The sequence below is a fragment of the Equus asinus genome, chromosome 28, assembly GCF_041296235.1.
Source record: "Equus asinus isolate D_3611 breed Donkey chromosome 28, EquAss-T2T_v2, whole genome shotgun sequence".
Classification (NCBI taxonomy): Eukaryota; Metazoa; Chordata; class Mammalia; order Perissodactyla; family Equidae; genus Equus; species Equus asinus.
Genome location: NC_091817.1, coordinates 31,208,126 through 31,226,165, shown reverse-complemented (window position 1 = coordinate 31,226,165; position 18,040 = coordinate 31,208,126). Strand labels below are relative to the sequence as shown.

Below are 18,040 nucleotides of genomic sequence, written 5' to 3'. Positions count from 1 at the left end.
CCAACTTCTGTGTTCTTGGCATCCCAGAGGGATGATCAAAACAATGATCAAAACAATGTTGCAGAGATCAATCAATTGCAGGCCACAGAAAACCTCAGACAAGGAAAGAGACAGGAAAATGAAGAAAACAACTAGGAGACTGGGAATCAGAGTCCCCAAAGAAATACATTCAAAGAAGTGAAGGCAAACATCTTCATTTAGAAAAGGGAGATGGCTTTGCTCAGCCAAGCCACTTTCTTCAGCCTGTCTGTCATCACCCCCCAGGGCTCGGCCTCGGGTCCTTTTAAAGCCACTCTCTGCTGTCTTTGGGCTTAGCTCTCTGTAAGATTCATTCTCTTAAGCAGACAGACCTGGCCTAACCTTTTGGGCAGTACCACTTCCAATATTTCAGGTTCTTGCTTTCATTTCTCTCTCTCTTTCTGTTGCATTCCTGTTGCTTTTTATTTATTTTTCTTAAACTGCTGGGGCTGATAAATTAAGGCTATTAAGAGACTGTTTGTTATTCTCTCCTGGGTTACTATTTTAAGGGCTAAAAACACTCATAAATATATGGATGCTCCCACTGGAAATGGATACATTTTAGCCAGTGAAAAATTCATTTTCTCTAATATACGTTTTGAAAGTAGCCTACTGAAATTCTGGACAATATCTCCCCATGATCTTTCACTGTTCCCCCATTTTTATCCGATAAAAGCAGATCCATCACTGATGTGGTTCATTTTCTCTGCGCCATAAATAACAGCCGAGGAAGGGGAGCATCTCCCACAACACGGCAGCATCGAATTTTAACCAATTTTGGGCTTTATTTTTAAGGCTTCTTGAGACGGGAGTCAAAAGTACCTGCGTGCCCATCAGTTATCTCACGTTTTTGGTTTTGGACAAAGGCAATCTAAGTCCAAGCATGGAGAAACTTCCATCTGGTTCAGTCTGACTTCTGGATGAAGGTGGCATGCGGTGGCTTGTTCTACATCCTGGCTTGTCTCCGTGGTGGGTCAGTCCCAGTTTATGTTTATGGTCTCAGTGAAGTTATGGAGAGGGACCTCTTTTACTCTTAGCAGTGTCCTGGTTTAGAGGAGAGGTTATATGGTCAGTATAGATCCAGGCTAAGAAACACAGTGTCCCATATGGCCTCTCATTTTTGCCTTCCCCCATCAGATGCTCATTCTGTGTATTGAAAACTCCTTTCCCATCCATCAACCCCTCATCATAGTCAGGAGACTTGCAATCACAGGTAACGTCTTCAGGCTGGAAGAAAAGGAGAAAGAAACATGATTTTAGTTCCCACCACGTGAAAGAGCCTATGCCACAGGCTTTTCAAAAAAGTCATGCTTTTGTTCCAATAACAGCCCTATGAAGTACTAGAATTCATCAATTTCAAGATGCATGTTTTTTCATTCATTAGTATTTCGAGACTGGGCTGTACCTTATAACTGATGTCATCTTACAATTGCTGTTGTCATGCAGCATCGCGCTGTCCTGGTCACTGTCTTTGCATGCCCCAGCATCAAAGCTCACGGAATGGGTGTCAGCAGCTTGGAACGAAATCCTAGAAGCAGAGCATGTTTTTAGTCCCCAGGAATCAAACGATGGTGGAGAAGCGATGGCAGAGTTAGCAACTCAGAGGTATTTAGCAATACGCTGAAAGCAGACATCAATCGTAGCCCATTGCAAAGCCAGATTAAACATTCAGCAGACACAACTTTTGGTTCTTTTAAGGATTCTTTTAAAAAATGCTGCATCACCAATAATCGTGCTGACGCAGAGGGCGATACTGTTTGGAAAATTACCTATCTGGTGATTTTGAATTGCAAAGTAACTGAATATAAACCAGGTTTAGGAATACTTCCACCAATTGAATTCATTTATAATTTTTCCTTTTTATATGTGCCCAAGAGTGACATGGGATAAAAATCTATGCCAATTAAGTCTAAAAGAGCATTTAAACTAACTATAAAATAAATATTTCCAGAGATTAAAAGCCTCAGGTCAAAGTTATTCGGAAGTATCCTTTCTTTCTTAGTGACATATAAGACAGCAGGTGTCCTACTGTTGACGGTGTCCCATGGTGATTAAATATGGTAGGCGCTGTCGAACCCATTTCACAGGGAGACTAGAAAGCTAGATGGTTTGCTTTGCCTAAGATCACGCAGTTGGCTAGCAGCAGTGCAGGAGTAGGGTTGGAGTGACCCCAAAATTCATTTAAATAACAGTCATGGGGTTGCTACAACGTGCCAGACGTGTCTGGGAGATCCAACAGTGAAGGAAACATGGATGGTCCCAGTGCTTACAGAGCTTCCGGTCGTGGGAGAATAGGGAGGACGTGTGGGAACAAAGAGGCAGGTGATTGTGATACATCCTGGAGGGTCTGATGGGAGCAAGAGAACCAGACCTGAACTTCGGACACCCGGGCAGCATCCAAGAGCAAGGAGCTCCCGTATCATGGCCTAAAGAGTGAGACGGGATTATTAGTTAAGGCAGAGGAATATGGAAAGAGCGTTCCACACAGCAAGACGGTAGAAATACCTGATGACTCCGCCAGCGTCCTTTCTGTCAGGAACTGCTCTGCCCTCTTGAGTTGTTAATGGCGCTCGGTTTGGCCAGTTCCATGTGGCAGACATCAGCAGCTCTCTTGTGGAGAAATAAGGAACTTCCCCGCATACCGATACTTTGAACCTAGTTTTCCCTAATTCTCACAACTTTGGGGGGAGGCATTAAAAACTCCAATTTTAAGGTGAGAAAAAACAAGTTTCAAAATGCTAACCTACTGTGCCCAAGGTCCTACAGATAGTAAATGATGGAGGTAAGATGTGAACCCAAATGGATTGAACTCAACGTGAGAATCTGTGCCATTCCATCAAACTGGGTCACATGCTTCCAGGACTAGAGAAGACTCAGGATCCACTTATTCAGTCCTCCCCTGCCCTGGTGGGGTAGGCTGGGGAGGGGAGGGAACCAGAGGCCCCTCAGGTGGGCGGTGACCTGCCCTGGTCACACACAGCCAAGGACGAACCAGGAACCTCCAGGCTGTGAGCGAGCAGCCTGCTCTCCCATCACTCCTGCCTTCATTGCTTTTATCAACGTGTTTAAGGATCGTCCAAGCAAGGCAAACCACAGCTTTAAAGCAATTATTTGGTGATGATCAGGAGGGCCGAGGGGATTCTGTTTGCTTGTTTGTGTGAACCTAAAATGCCTGCTTTCTTAATTAAACCTTAACTCTGTGTTTTGCCTCGAGCTTTTCATTTTTCTCCCTCTTTAGCTGATCTCAGCCTTCCCCCATGGCTCCGGGCCTGGGGCTTTGCCTATTGGCTTTCTCTCTCCTAAGCAGCATCTGCTCTCGCCCTACCCCTGAGGGTACCTTCCTTTCTTAGCCCCTGTCCCCAGCTCCTGTTAATTTCATAATTATCTGCCACCAGCAATATCCTCCTTGGTGACTCGGGAGCAAGGGGTGCAGGGGCATCTCCTCCTGAAGCGCCCTCTCCCCAGCACTTACTCGTCTTTAAAGACTCATCTCAAGTCACCCGCAAGGGCGTAGCCTCCCCTGTCAGCACCGAGTCCGTGCCGTGCTCTCTCATTTGGTTCTCATGGCCCCAGTGACCTTGTGCTTTTTGGCTTTGGATCTCCAGCAACTGGCAAAGCATCCAGTACGCAGGAGACCCTTGATGATGCTTCTTGTACAAATGAATGAACAAATAAACTAGATCTGGTATTCAGGCAAGTGCAAGTGTCTGGTTGGGGGGTGTCTGGGGTGGGGAGCTGTCAACTGTCTTACCACAATGTTGTTAGGAATTGCTTTTCACGCAGGGAGTTGTTTGTTTAACGGTCGCGTCATAACTCCTTATGTTTTTGTTGGAATATCTATATGCCCAGCCTCCTCGGGCTGGACATTCAGTTTCTTCATAGCCTTGACAGAGTCATTTAACGCTTAACAATTTGCTTCTGTGTCCTTAGCTTACCTCTCACGACTAATTGGGAAGCTCTTAGATGTCCCAGGTGATTTCATTTATTTGTGCATTCACACATTCATGAAATATTTCTTGAGCAGCTACTATGCTCCCTGCTGGAGATACAGGGCTGAGCAGACAGACATGGATCCTTGCCTCTGGGGACCTCGGGAGGCAGTGGGAGAGAGAGGCGAGCAGCTAGGCACATTCGGAAGGGAGAGGTGTGGGTTTCTACGGTAACAGAGTAGAGGCACCTAAAACAGACTCGTGTCATCAGAAGAGGCTTTCCAGAGGAAGCCAAGTCTGAGCCGAAGGATGCATGGGAGTCAGTCAACAAGAGGGAGGGAGGGAAAGTGGGTTGTCTGTTACGGCATAACTAGCTGCCCCAAAACTTAGTGGTTTAAAACAATCATGTTCTGTTGTATCTCACAGTTCTGTGAGGTAGGCGCCCGGGTGGGGCTCTGGTCCTCTTCTGCTCCATGTGGTTTAATTGAGCTCATTTGATAATATTCAGCCGCAGGCTGAAGGGAGGTCTGATCTGGGAGGTCCAAAAGGGCTCCCCTCCCAGGCCTCCTGCTTTGGTGGGACAGCTGGGAGTCAGCCCCTCTCCTCTGTATAGACGCAAGAACTCTCCACATGTCACCTCTTGTCTCCCTAGGTGGTCAGGCTGCTTTCATGGTGACTCAGAGCTCTCACACACAGGAGGTGGCAGCTGCTAGTCTCTAAAGGCCTGTATCACTGGCCGGCAGGGTGTCACTCCCCCCGAACTCCCCTGGTCAAGGCAGTCACAGAGCCTTCCCAGATTCAAGGGGAGAAGACAAAGACTCCCACGTCCTGATGGAGAAGTGTCAACGGACCTGCAGCCATCTCTAATCCACCGTCTCAGAGAGCCAAAAGAGGGTTTCAGGCAGAGGGAGCCACATGGGGAGGTGAGAGGGAGCCTGACCGAGCTGGGGAGCTGAAGTGAGCCCGAAGGGGCCGCCACAATGGGCCAGGCTTCAGCGCAGGCAGAAGCCAAGCAGAGCTGGCCTTGTTAAGATACGTCACTGAGCCTGGAATCCATCCTGGGGAGGATTCGGAGTCACTGAAGGATTCTGAGCAGTGGTGTGACATGATCAGATTTGCAGTTGAGAAAAATCACTCTGGAGGCCGTGTGGGGAATGTGGGAAAAGGTTTGCGGGGACTCTGGTTGGAGCCACAGACCCTGGCAAGGGGGAAGGGGTTGAAATAACTCAGGTGAGAGATGGTGATACCTTCCAAAAGGGAGGGGTGGTAGGGAAGAACCAGACAGATGGGGAGGCGTTAGCGACGTGGATGCACAGGAGGACCTTCCACTCCCATGGGCCCCATCTCCGCTGCCCAGCCTCGCTCCCGCAAGTCCTGCTCCTGTCACCTGAGGGTCAGAAGACCCCGTCCTATGCCACCACAAAGACAGACGTCTGGGCGGCTCTGTGGACGCCTGGCCCTGCACACACAGTTGCACGAGCAGCTGTGTTTCATCCCGGCGTTTCCAGCAAGCATCAGTCAGCTTCCTGGATGTGAAAAATGGGGGCAATAATATCAAATGTGACAAACATTTAACCATCTTTGAAGCTGTGATCTCGAAAGCAGCTGGGAGGAAATGATAAAGTGGAGACAAGGACGGAAATCAGATTTCCTGTTGGAGAAGTTGATAAAACATTTCATTTTTCTAAACAAAGAGAGTTTGGGATTGACCTGATTTATTTCCAACCTCCAGGGGCCCATTTTGGAATCCTCTAGTCCAGAATTGGGAGGCCTAAAGGTTTCCCTGTCCCCAGATTAGCCCCCTGCTTTCTCGGGAGGTAAGAGATGAGACCCCCGGAGCATTGAGATTCTGTCAGGAGCGCTTGGACTCAGAATCCTCCATCCCCTCCCCAATGGAGCCGTTTACCCTCTGAGCTTCAGTTTCCTTATTTTTTCTCTTTTTTTTGAGGACGACTAGCCCTGAGCTAACGTCTGCTGCCAATCCTCCTCTTTTTGGTGAGGAAGACTGGCCCTGAGCTAACATCCGTGCCCATCTTCCTCTACTTTATATGTGGGATGCCCACCACAGCATGGCTTGCCAAGCGGTGCCATGTCTGCACCCTGGATCTGAGCTGGCGAACCCGGGCCTCCAAAGCGGAGCATGCGCTCTTAACCGCTGCACCACCAGGCTGGCCCCTGCTTATTTTTAATGTGAGAATAACTAATTTCCAGCTCACACAGCTGGTGTGAGCTTCATATGAGCCCCACAGGCACTGCCTAATTGACCCTCACAAACATTCTGTGTTCAGGTCCTGCCCGGTTTAAATACGAGGGAATGGAGGCCCCCAGGGGTAAAGCAACTTATCCAAGATCACCTCTGAGAAGAGGTTTGAAGTTCTGTGACAGAGATATGAGTGAGCCTCTTTCCCTTTGGCTCTGTGACACAGCACTAGCACAGTGGATGGGTACCACAGGGAAGCTGGTGTGAACTCAGTTCAGTGAGTAACTTTCTTGCAAATATGAAGAGTTACACAAGAATGTGTGGTAGTGAACTCCCTGTGATCAGAAGTGTTCGAGCAGAGGCTGGAGTCACCCAGTCAGAACCGTGGTAGGGAGACCTTGCGACTCACCTGTGGGATCAGAGTGGATGACCTCCGTGTTACTGCCTGGCTCTGAGAGTCGACAGAGCCATAAAACATGGATTTCAGGAACAAACACTGAAATAACCACAAGGGCTTGTTCCAGTTCTTTATGGCCAACCTCTCAACAATGGATCCTGTGCTTGGTGGCCCAGTGTCAGGGTGAACTGGCCTTCTGAGGGGGTGGTTGGCCACGTCTCTGAACACAGCTTGGGCTGGCTGCATTTTCTAGAACACCTTGGACCACAATAAATGGATGCACATTATGCTGCATAAATATGCAGGCTTCTGCCGATTACATGAGGCCTCTGTGATGGAGGCCGGGGTGGACTCTCCATGGCTTCCTGGGCTGTATCTCGTTTCCGCCCTAGCAGGGAAGCCTGAGAAGACCTCACCTCCATCATGCTGTGGAGAAGGACTGAGGGGAGAACCAACTCTCCTCTGAAGTGAGTGAGCTGGCGCGGCGTCGGGGCTACCCCACAGCGTAATGCGGTGCTTTTGAGTTTAAATTTGGTGTACCTCTCTCTTCTGTGTCTCTCACTCGCTCCCCTGCTCCACATGACACAAGTTTGTCTCCCTTTAATGGCTCAGTCATCTTGTTTGGGGGTCAGAAAGCTTTTTCGTTTTTTTGTTTTTGAGGAAGACTGGCCCTGAGCTCACATCCGTGCCCATCTTCCTCTACTTTATATGTGGGACACTTACCACAGCATGGCTTGCCAAGCGGTGCCATGTCTGCACCCGGGATCTGAACCGGTGAACCCCCCCCGCCGCTGGAGCAGAACGTCTGAACTTAACCGTGGTGCCACCGGGCTGACCCCAGAAAGCTTTTTCTTAAAGAACCAGATACTAAATATTTTCAGCTTTGCGGACCATACAGTCTTTGTCATAACTACTCGACTCTGCTGCTGCGGAGCAAAGACAGCTATAAATGATACGGAAACAGGGGGTGTGGATCAAGCTTTATTTACAGAAGAGGCGGCAGTCTGGATTTGACTCACAGGCGTTGTTTTGACGACTCATCATTTTTGGCTAATCCTCAACTAACCAAGAAAAAAGCAGTCCGTCCCTTATGCCAATGCCGGGGGCCGTGGGCCTTACAACCTCGCTCCTCTGAGTGTGGCCTGTGGAGCCCAGAGTCAGCCTCACTATAACCAGGTCCATGGAGCCGGTCAGAAATGCAGACTCTCAGCCCCCAGCCTCGCCTCCTCCTCCTAAACCTCCTACCCCCTCGGCATCTGCTTTTTAACAAAATCTTCCAAATGATTCACATGCACATTCAAGTTTGAGGAGTACTGGGTTATAAGAGAGAGTGGTCTTGGGCATAGTGATTAACACCGGGGTTTAAATCCTGTGTGTGGGTTTTTTTTTTTGTCATGCTTATTTCTGATTGTAGAGCTGAGAGAGAGAATAGTCCTACAAAACTTTAGACTCTGCAAAGGGAAGATCAGGGTAGACAGGGTAATTGTAAAACTTCTTTTGATAACTGTTGTGTTGATGGCTAATCTTCAGTCTTTGGCATTTTCCAAACTGATGTAACAATCTCAGGAAATTCTCACAGTACTCCTTGTATGAAATGTCATGGCTCTGCTCAGCTCCAGGGGTGCCCCTTACATATAGCAATCCCTGGAGTTGTGCAGTGCACTGCCTGAGCAGCTGTCCACAGCAGCCCTGCCTGTAAGGCAGCTTTACTACCTGAGGTATTCTGGAGTGGAAACTGAGGCCAGAAGCTTTTGAGAAGAGTGGAATACCAAAGTCTGTGTGGAGAATGATCCTGTTCTTATGTAAAGGAGAGAAAGAGGAAAAACAACATTTACATGACATGTGTCACATCTCACGCATTTTTGTGTTTTGATCCTCAAAATTCTGTGTGGTAGATAGGTGTTACTACTGTTACTCTCATCTTCTGCTTGAGAAAATTGCAGCTACAGGGGGAGCCAGGATTCTCACCCAGGCCTGCCTGACTCTGCAGGCTGCCCTTCCCCTTGTCATGTCCCCGGATAGGGTGTCCTCCCTGAGCCTCCCACGGCCGCTCCTCACCCACTCCGTGCTGGCGGGAGGGTTACTGTGAACCGCCTTCCTGTGTCCCGCCTTGGGGTCATTTTACCTCCTGACCTGACAGTCGCCTTGGAGAGGTGGCTCCACAGAGCACAGAGGAGGCCTTTGGAGTCAGGCGCATGGCACTCTGGGCTCACCTGTTCACTGTGGCCACTGAGGAGCCGAGTGACCCTGGGTGACAGACGTGTGCCTTCTAAGCCTGTTTAGTCCCTTCGAAGGGCAGAGCTGTTGTAGACGGAAGGCCTCAGGCACGCTGCAGGTGTCCAGTGGATGGGATCCCTCTTCTTTCTCATGGCCGTGGCCATGCTCGCTGTCTCGCGTCCCCCTCAGGGACAAGCAGGGCCCTGTACCTTTCAGAGACAGCTCCTAAGTCCTGGTTCTGTGCCCATCGATGTCCAGAGCCTTATTGTACCATGTGTCTAAGAAAACGGGCGTTTCATTCCTTTTCGTCTTTGTAAGATGAGGGCTGGTCTCCCCGCATCATACGAGGAGGGAGCCGAGTTTCTGGGTTTCCTCTGCCCGACCCGGGGCTGGCTGGCCTTTCTGGGGACATCAGCACACAGCTCTGGGAAAAGGACCTGAGCGGGGGGGCTGAGGGCTCAGTACAACGAGCCTCTTGACTGTGGGAGACTCGCTGCTCTGCTTCGAGCATCAATCTCAAGCAGCTGGGATGAGGAACAGCTAAGAAAGCCACAAAGGCCTGGGGCTGGCTCATCCCCACTTGCCACGTGCCTGAGCCTGTGCTGGTCCTGTCACATGGCGCATCTCACTAACATTCGCCACAAACCTAAAGTCATCCCGATTCACAGGTGTCAAATTGAATTTCAGATGTTCCATCCCGTGCCCAAGGTCACACAGTGGCTATCCTTTCAGCAAGGTCTAACGGGCCTTTCTGACCCCAAGCCTGACCCAATCCTGGTAGGACAGGCCGTGCAGCGTTAGGATTTGAGAGGTGGTACACCTGCAGGGGGCCGTTACTTTAGGAGCTGGGGTGCCATGTGATTCCTGCTGATCCGCGGCTGACTCGTGTCAAAGCCGGTGACCGGCACCTTGACTATTTGCTTAGGGTTCTTGCTGAAGCTCTCGCAAAGATGAGACCATAAAGACTCAGAGTGATGATACCATTATTCAGCGTGTCCAGAACCCTTCATGTTCCTTCCAAAGCTCGTTGGTGTTCTGTGTCATTAAAATACATTGTTGATTAATATCTGAGCAGCCACGCGTGGCGCGCGTCTCCCCAGGCCCCATATTTCTCTTCCGTTTCCGCTCCCTGCAACTCTCAGCTCTCCCTCTGGGTTTCCTTTAACCCTCCCTTCATCCTCCCCCATCTGGTCCATGTACCCCCAAGTCAAACTGACCCAAAGAGCGCCACGCAGTCTGAGCTGGGGACATCCTTCTCGAGTCTCTCCTGAATTTCATTTTGGTCACAAGAAGCAGTGGCTTCTGCTCCAGAATTCATCCCTGAGTGACCTCAGGCCGGTCTCCAGCCTCACCCACCCTCAGCTGTTTTGTCTCTAAAATGGAAGTGATGACAGGACCTACCCTCGGGCGATTGTTGAGATAATTGTGGATAAGATGATGTATTTTTAAATACAAAGCATCCCAAAAGCTTTAGTGCGATTTTAAGCTTTAATAACTTCAGAAGCAGAAACGCTATCAACTTCCAAAATGCATCATTGGAAAGTGGAAGTATTTCCATTTTTCTTTTAAAAGTATTTCATCTTGTGAATTTATACATTTTTAATTTTAATTTTTGTTTCTGTTGGTATTTGCCATGTTCAGCCAGAAAGGCTGAAGAAAAAGGAAATTTAAAGACTTATTTTTAAGAATTCACAAAAGTGAATAAATGCCAAAGAAATTTAGACAAACTTTCAAGTGAGTTTTTGTGTATTTGTCACATTTATAGCTCTGAAGTTATTACAGCTTAAAGTTGTACTGAAACTTAGTAAGTGACGTACAGAGAGATGCCCTTATTCTATTATTTCTATTATAGTTGTCCGTAACGCCATCATCATTGGGTCAAAGCAATCATAAAGGAAATCCTTTGACCAAACCATGTCCTGTCTCTTATTCCTTTGGTGCTGGTCTTGGGCCAGAGGCCTTCCATGCCCCTGCGTCCCACCTACACCTTACAGAGCTTGGGTGCCATGCTATTACGGGCTTCCATCTCCTGCCAAGTTTCTTCTTCCTGCCCCCTCACTAGCTCACTACTGAGCTTTAGTAAAACATGGTGGCCTCAGACTCTGGCAGGAAACAGGGGTTGGGGGCAACACATTTGTGGCAGCACTACAGAAAACTTGCACCTGTGTTCCATTGTGAACCTAGATGTCAATTCGTCCCATCCACATCCTTCCTCTAAATCCGTCTGCCCTTGACCCTGCTCATCACCACCTTCAATTAAAGGACTTCTCGGACTGAGTGCTCCCACCTCCTTTCTTATGGCCTCCACATCCCTGGCTCAACCTCCACCCATCCTCTCACACTTACTCAATTCTCCTGTGCATTCTGGAAGCTCCACTCCACTGTAAAGCCTCCAAGTATTAACCTGTCCATGGGGACCTTGGCCTCCAGGACCCCCTTGATGGAATATTCCTCCCTTCGGAGACCTCCACTCAGCAGGAAGTCGCTCCAGAATTTGATGTTCAAGAGAATATCAAGGATAAAAGAGATAAGTTTAGGAGAAAGTTTCCTGCTTGTAGCAAATGAGTTTGTCATTATCTCAGCTACATGAGATGGGCGTGAAATTCATGAGTTTGTTCCTGAATGTTGAATGTCAGCGGTCTCTGTGGAATCCAGGACGTAGCTGGATAGATGGGTCTGAATTTTCAAGAAGTGGTCCACGTGGGCATTAAACCTGGGCCTCCTCAGCACGGAGGGGCTGGAGGGGCTGGCCTGGAATATGGTCAGTGTGAAGAAGGGAAGAGGATGGAGCCTGGGAGAAATTTAAGATGTGCTTGCCTGGCAGTAATTCTGGAAGGACAACATCTGGGATCACAGATGCCAAAAGGGGACCAGGACTCAATGGAAGTGGCTCCTGGGAGACCAGCGGTGACCCTGCAAAGAGTAGTGTTGGAGGAAGGGGGAGATGGCAGGACATGGAGGAGTGAGGAAGAAGCATGGTGACCACAGCCAACTGTTTAACAAGATGGGTCACAGCAGGTTGTAGTGGAGCAGCCTAAAGTGAAAGGAGGGAGGATGTTGGTTAGAAAGCGGGAGATTTTGAGCAGCTGATACTGAAGGAAAGGACCGAGAGGAACGGTGGAACGGTGGTCTGTGGTGGTTTGGGCTCTGGGCACCTTCTGAAGATCTGATGGAGGATGAGAGACTGCCTCCTCTGCAAACCTGACCCATACACAGACTTTGCATCTTGTGGGGCAGAGCTCACAGACTCTTTCCAGGACCCCAGCCGAAACCAACAGGGTCAGGACAGAGAGAGGACGCTGGGGGTGCTGAACTGGGGGCCTTGCCTTGGAGCTGTCACTTCCTTCTCTGTCTTATTCAAGGCCCCTCCTCCCTCTTTTTCACAAGGACCATCCCCATTTCACAGGTGGGGAAACTAAGGCACAAGGGCTGGGGTTATGGATGCCTCTGCTTAACTCCCTTCAGCAGAGGCAGGAAGGCAAGCCAGGCCTCGTAAGTTGCCTGGTCTAATTAGCCCCTAATTGAGTTCCCTCTCTTTCCTCTCAGGCATCACAGTGACATTCAATTACAGGATTCAAACATATAATTTCCTAAACTTAAATGTGATTTATCTTAATAGGACTGCGTCTCAGGTCACTTTATCATGCACAGTGTCAGAGACCAGATCTATTATTCACAGGCACTATTACTGAATCTGAGAATCCGGAGCAGGAGAGACCTTGAAAGGTCAGCTGGTGCTCAACTCAACTGCCCCCAGCTCTGGGCGGCCCCTCACCCCGTGCTGGCTGCCTGGGGATGGACAGCTGGGTTTAAATGAGAACAGAAAAGGAAAGGCCCACCATTCATAACCCTCACACGGTACTTTGGGTCTAGCTTAAAGCCCTGTTGATTTAAGTTCATCTTCTCAATTAAAGAGATTATGAGTATAGCGCTAACCTTAGGCATATGCTGGTCCTACCTCAGATGCCTGGGTTCTGGCTGGCCAGTAACCAAGCTGGGCTCTTCCTTAGAAAAGTGCTTTAGAATCATAGTATCTTAGAGCAGGAAGATGACTGGTATATTACAATATTCATTAACTCATCAGTTCATTTATTCAAACATTTAGTAGTTTAGAGAGACCCAAACTTGCTGTACAGATGGAAAAACAAAAACCAAGAGAGAAGTGACTTGCCCAAGGTCACAATTGCCCAAGGTCATGCTTGCCTACGCAAGGCCCCCAGTTCAGCACCCCCAGCATCCTCTCTCTGCCCTGACCCCCTTGACTTCGGCTGGGGTCCTGCAGAGAGTCTGTGAGCTCTGCACCATAAGGTGCAAAGTCTGTGTGCGGGTCAGGTTTGCAGGGGCGGCGGTCTCTCATCTGTCATCAGATCTTCAGAAGGTGCAGAGCTTGGATTCAAACCTGGGCCTCCCCAGTCCTAGGATTGGGTCTTCCTGCCCCCCCACCACCAGCTGCTGACCAGCTGACATGTGCTCTTTGAAGGCGGCAGTGGGGGAGTAGAAGGCCGGTGTTTATCTCCTTGATGAATGGAATTCAGGTCGGCAACTTGATCTCCAGCCTTTGCAACTTTGGAAAGAGAGAGGGTGATCAAAAGAATATATTTTTCTAATGAAAGACTCCTTTGGAAATCTAATAGACCGCTCTGTCAGCCTCATGAGTCAGGGGAGGAGGGGTGAAAAAGATCTGTTGTAAGCAAGCCTGTCGTTGACAAGTTGATCTAGATGTGTGCAAGCTGTGCAGCCCTCCAAGCACCAACCAGGATCCGAACGCGGATTTGAAGAAATGCCAAACGCAAAGACGTGAGGACAGCACGGTGGCTCTGAGCTGTGCCTCTGGCTCCAGGCCGCTGGAGCTTAACCCCTGAAAGTCAGCCTGACCACTTGATGTCCGTGTGACCTGGCCAGGCAGACTTACGTGCTGGCTGTCTTGGTTTCCGTTCTATACGATGTGAGTAACTGAACCTGGCTCGTCAGGTTGTTGTGAGGGTTAAAGGAGGGAAGGAAAGTGAAACGTCTAGCCTGGGGCTGGGTAGATGCTCCGTGAATCCTCCACAATGCTGGCTTTTATTAAACACACGGTACCTTCTTTTCCCAAATCCCAAATGGACGGAGCTGGTTGCACACGGGCACCATCTTCCTGGGGCGGAATTCACTTTGCTCTTTGGCATTTGTGAACATGAGCTCCCGGACAGAGTGGAGGGGTGGGAGTAGTGGCTGTGGCATCCTTACTCTCAGCAAGCCCCTGCCTCTTTCGACCCAGGTTACTAGCTCAGAAGACAAGGGCAGGAAGCCCCTTTATATTATTTTCCCTATTCTCAGTTTCCTAGTGAGGTAAGTTCCTGTGTGTCCGAAGCTGTGCAGACACCAGGGATACTGAAGGTGGCTTAGGCCCAGGCATCATGCTCTGGACTCAGCTGAGGTAGATGCTCATTTTCTGTCTGGGACACACATGTGGGCACCCTGCTGCTGGGAGCCGGAGGGGGTGGGGCACCTCAGGCCAGGGGGCACAGATGTGAGGGCCGTTCTGCAGGTTCAGGTCGAGCGGGCTTCAGAGAGGAGGTGACATTGGAGCTCATCCTTAAAGGATGAGGAGGAAGTTCTGAGTTTTTAATTCAGTTTGACAAAGATGGGAGAGTCTCTGGGGAAAGTGCGGGGATGGTGGCTCTGATGTGAGAAAGATCTGGTCAGGTTTGGGGAAGAGGGATTCATTGGTTTGGCAGGTGTGTGTGTGTGTGTGTGTGTGTGTGTGTGTGAGGAGCTAGGTTAATGCAGCAAGATGGGGAGGAGGCCCCGGTGGGGATGGGGATGGGGCTGGGGAGAGAGGTGGCATGGATAGGCTTGGCATTTACTGCTTTGGATCAAGTCATTGCGGAAGAGGCAGCTAATCCATCCTGGGGTCCGGGGGCTTCTGGAGGGTGCGATGTTTAAGCTGAGAGCTAACGGCCTGGGGAATGGCTGACCTGGGAGGAGGGAATGACAAGTGCAGAATGCCAGGGCTTGAGGAGGATGGAGGGAGAAGGGCAGATAGACGGACAGACAGCCTTGTCCCCTTCAGCTGTGAGTTGAGGCTGAGAATGGATGAGCAGTGGTAAGACACAATGCATGGATAGAAGTTGGGGCCACAACACTCTGTGCCTTATAAGCCCTGCAGTCGCTAGGATCCAAGGCAGGTCACAGGCAGGGGGCTGACGTGATTGAGATTTCTTCGGCTCAAAGCCCCCTGCCCCAGTTGACTCATGCTGCCTGAGCCCTGAGCGCATCCCACTAGCACGTTGCCCACAGACGATGCTATTTGGTTGATTGGCCCTTGCACAGTCTATGTACCTGGGCACAGAGGATGCCAGCCATCACTTAGATTTTTAAATGTTCGTAGAAAGCCCCCCTTGCTGGACCTAATGCAGATTTGTGGCTCGTTCTGTGGAATTCATTCTGCACTACACGAGTATGATATTACCCAATGTTTATGGATGGCTGAGTCTCAAATATCCATTCTGAAGTCCACTGAAGGATGAAATTCCTTGTTACTTTCATAGATTCTCTTGTCTTATTTCTTTCCCCCTGTGGAGGAACATAAAGCATTCATATTTTTAGCTCAAAGCCTGGTCGTTTTTCTAATCATACCTGAGTAAGAAGGAAGGGCATCGTGGAGGGAGATGGGAGGTAGGATGAAGACAGTCCCAGCCTGGAAGGAGTCCGCTAAAGCACTCCCCTCCCAATCAGGGTCTCTGTCCGCCATGTTTCAACCACTTCGGGAAGCTGAGGGCCGCAGCCCAGAACGTCTCAGCAACTGTCAATGGTACTGACTCTCACCGGGACTCAGGACTTAAACATTAGGCAGAGGGTGCTGTGTGGCCCACCCAGGACACCCACCCAAGAAGGAAATAGAGCCAGGGCTGAAACTTTGAGTCCTTGTTCTGCTCTCTTTCTCCATGGCCAGCATGTTAGTGTTGGGGATTTTGTAAAATGTCCCGACGCTCCATAATTCTGGACCAACCCGCTTTTAACTCCAACTGCATCTCTGTCCTGTGTCCATCACGATTCCCAGCTGCCCAGAAGGTCCTGCCTTCTCCTTGTTTGCCAGACCAGTTTCCCTGCTGGTCCCAGGTAGAGTTATCTACCCCTTGCCTTTGACCTCCAGCACAGCACCTGCCATGCGTGGTGGCATTCATGCATTTACATGCCCAGTGCTGCCATCATCTTCTGTCTTACCAACTTTTGGATCTTTTGTGCATAGTATTTATTACCTGGCACCAAAAACACACAAAGAAAGAATGAACGTGTGAATGAATTGACTCAGAAGCATTTCCACGAATAGCCCAGAGCCTGCAGCACCTTAAAAAGTGCAGCTAACCCACATCCATCATCTCCCCTTGCCCACGTGTGCATCACTGTGCCTCGTACCCAGAATTTCACATACGTCATCTCACTCAGTAATGATATCATTAGTAATGATGTTAATGGACCCTGCTCTGTGTGGTGGGGTTTGGAAATATCTGCAACAGGGTAGTGGAACAGACACAGCCCTTGCCCTCTGGTAGCACGTACCCTGGGTAGAAGGCAGCTGATCACATAGCGTGTAGGTCTGTAGCAGAGTTCCCAGACAGGCAGCATGCAGGATGCTATGGGAGCCCAGGACAGAATGTCTCTCTGACATTGGAGATTCCAGGAGGGATCCCGAGGGTGGTGCATCTTACACGGAGACAGGTGGGAATTGGCCAGGCTGAGGGCATGCAGGAGTGTCTCAGGGAACATATGCAGGAAGGACTGGAGACTGGGCATGATGGAGATGAGGGCTGGAGGGTGCATGCTCCTCGGATCTGGCTGGTTCCGGCAGAACTAGCTGCATCTGCCTTACCTCTGGGTGCCTCCCTTATCTTGGTCGGGTGCTGAAGGGCCAGAGGAAGCCCCTCTGCTCTGGGGGATGAGGTGCCAGCCACAGGCAGCACCCTGCACGTCTGCTCATGAAGCTTCAGGGTGTGTCCTAGAGGGATGTCCTCCTACTCGGCGAGTACGTCCCATTTTCTCATTTCATCTGAATGTGGTCCAGACAGCAGCCCAGCCCCCTTGTGAATTCCTAACCCCTCTGCAGCCCCCCGGGCATCCTGGCATTAAGGGGTACTAGGGAGGCAGGCACAGATGGCTGTACATCTCTGGTCGCTTGACCTCTCTGAGGCTTTCAGGCTTCTCCCTTAGAATGGGAACAATGCACTCACTCCCTTGGCTTGTTTTCAGGATTAAATACAAAAGCCTCTGCACATAGTAGGTGCTTTACACCGCCATTGCTTTCCATTCCTTTCCATGACAGAACACCCCAGAACTCAGGTGCTGCTCCTTCCACTCCAGCTAATTCTAAAGCAAACACTCACACCAGGTCAGCACCCTGCCATGCACGTCCCCACACTGTGTCCTCTGGTGATGTTGCAATGCCCATTTTACAGATGGGGAACCAGAGGCTCAAAGAGGTAAAGTGACTTGCTCAGAGTCTCAAACTAGTAAGCTGGCATCAAGCCCTGGCTGTGTGATCCGGAGTGCTTGCTCCTTGACACCCCTCTGCATCTCCTCTGAGACCCTCGTCACCGGCTCAGTGCACAGGGCCTGGCAGAGGCGTCTGTTCCTGCACCTTCTAGCCCTCCTTCAATAGGATGCTGTTAGCAGCTGATGAGCAGCACTTGGAGAAACACGCAGTTGTAAATAACCATTGTTGGAGAACAGGAGGGTGGTTCTTGACCCCACATCCTGACAAAAGTCCTTCTCTCCCCAGGCTCCGGTTTAATTTGGAGGAACATAAGCAAGCTCCTCACAGGCAGGCCTGAGTGTCGGGATTCAGCGAACAGAACAGGCAGGGGCAGCTGCTGATTCCATCAAACACATCGTGGCCTGCGGGCCTCAGCTCGCGGCTCCCTTTGGGGAGGGCAGCTGGTGCTTTTCCGGCGAAATCCTGAGGGGGTCTGGATCAAAGCCCCGGGGGCCCGCCTGCTTTTTCAGAAGAGAGGATGGGGCAGGAGTGCGGACGATTCGCTGTCTATGAATACCGGGCGTGTTCCTCTTCATCTTGCTTCCTTATCCCACAGAACCTTCTAGGGGGGCTTTATAGATGAACAAGCTGAGGCTCCAGGGGGTTAATGATTTCGCTCTAAGTCACAGAGATAGTAAGTATGGGAGTCTAGATTCAAACTTAGGTCTGTCTGGACTCTAGTCTATGCTTGTCTGCCTGTTTCCAGCTGGGCCTCCTCTTAGGGAGGGCATTGTGTGCGCAGGATTGAAGCGGGAGCCACAGGCTAG

At 50.0% G+C, this 18,040-nt stretch overlaps 1 long non-coding RNA gene across 1 annotated transcript in view; it reads left to right on the top strand.

Moving 5' to 3' along the window:
- The first annotated feature begins 13,450 nt into the window (after nucleotides 1–13,450).
- Nucleotides 13,451–18,040, top strand: part of LOC139042380 (uncharacterized) — a 57,844-nt gene continuing 53,254 nt past the window's right edge. Inside the window, exon 1 of the long non-coding RNA XR_011499069.1 lies at nucleotides 13,451–13,706. This is a non-coding gene — a long non-coding RNA (uncharacterized lncRNA). The remainder of the gene's footprint in view (nucleotides 13,707–18,040) is intronic.